The sequence below is a fragment of the Fukomys damarensis genome, unplaced genomic scaffold (genome assembly GCF_012274545.1).
Source record: "Fukomys damarensis isolate Sample0158 unplaced genomic scaffold, DMR_v1.0_HiC HiC_scaffold_6, whole genome shotgun sequence".
NCBI classification, from domain to species: domain Eukaryota; kingdom Metazoa; phylum Chordata; class Mammalia; order Rodentia; family Bathyergidae; genus Fukomys; species Fukomys damarensis.
In genome coordinates, this window is record NW_022900918.1 from 9,797,490 (window position 1) to 9,799,024 (window position 1,535).

Below are 1,535 nucleotides of genomic sequence, written 5' to 3' on the forward strand. Positions count from 1 at the left end.
TTTTTTGAGACAGGGTCTCCCTGTATAGTTGAGACTGACCTGGAACTAACTCACTGTGTAGCCCAGGCTGGTCTCGAACTCACAGTGATCCTCCTGCCTCAGCCTCCCAAGTGCTGGGATTACAGGTGAGCACCACCACGCCCGGCCTTTACACTAGCTTTTATTCTGTTGTTTTTTATATTTTTGCTGGTTTTCTTCCTTTTTGTTTTGTATATATATTGGTCCACTTTTGTCCTTTTAATTTTTAATCCAGTGATTTTTCAAATTATAAAATTTCAATTTACACTCTCCTTTTTTACTCCTATTGTTAAAGAAACTGAGCATAGTTTTGTTAATCAAACTTCAGGTTTTGTCAAAGTAATGTGGTATTTTAATTCAGTCTATGTAAGCCCATTTTAAGAAAACTTTACATGACAAAGGATCTGTTTGAGGACAGTGAGGATAGCTGAGATACATCCCTTGCTTTTTAAGGTTGACATTATGGGGAGAAATCATGCTTTCCTTAGAAAGTATTATTTGGGATTGAGCAATCCCACTTCTAGGTATATATCTGAGATAATTAAATCAGGATATCTGCATTTCTATGGTCATTGTGGTGCTGTTCTCAATAGACAAGTCATAGCATCAACCTAAATTCCCATCAGGAGATGAATAGATATTTTAAAATGTAATGCGAACGCACACACACACACACACACACACACACACACATAACACGTGTGCGCATGTGCACAACGGAATACTGCTATTCAACCTTAAGGAAATTCTGTCATTAGTGACAACATGGATGAATCTAGTGGGACATTATACTAAATGAAAGAAACCAGGCACAGAAAGGCATTTACCACATATATTCGTCAGTTTTCTGTCTTTGGGCCAAAATGCTTGACATCTGCAACATAAAGGAGGAGAGGTTTATTTGGCTCATGGTTTCAGAGGGCTCAGTCCGTGGTTGGCTGGCTTCAAGGCAGGAATGGCATGGCAGAAGAGCTCGGCAGAGGACAACTGCTCCAGCCGTGGTAGCCAGCAAGCAGGGAGAGAAGGGAGGATCTGGGGACAAGAATATACCCTTCCAAGTCCTTGTCTCTGCTGCCCCACCTCGGACCAGGCTCCACTTTTGAATGGCACATTCAGTTAGGAACTTAGCAATAGATTAATCCTCTGGTGAGTAGAGCACTTTGGGGAACTTTAGATTTTAAAGCACAATGCTCATGATCTGATATGTGGAACCTACAAAAATCAGACTCAGAAATAGAAAGTAAAATGAGGGTGAGAGTGTTGGGGTGATGGTGGTTTAAAGGGCATAAAAGTTTCAGTTAGGAAGAATATGTTACAATGTTACATTGCACAGCAAGGTGATTATAGTTAATACTGAAATGCTAAAAGATTTTAAATATTTTCACTAAAACATGTTAAGTGCATGAGGGATAGCTATATAAATTAGCCTTAATCATTCCACACTGTGTACACATGCAAAATATCACACACATATATGTGTCTTTATCTATAAATATATAATATATATAAATGTGTGT

General features: G+C 38.8%; 1 protein-coding gene across 4 annotated transcripts in view; it reads left to right on the forward strand.

Moving 5' to 3' along the window:
• The window catches only part of Bora (BORA aurora kinase A activator), a 25,896-nt gene that overhangs the window by 12,670 nt on the left and 11,691 nt on the right, over positions 1–1,535 (forward strand). The window lies entirely within an intron of this gene.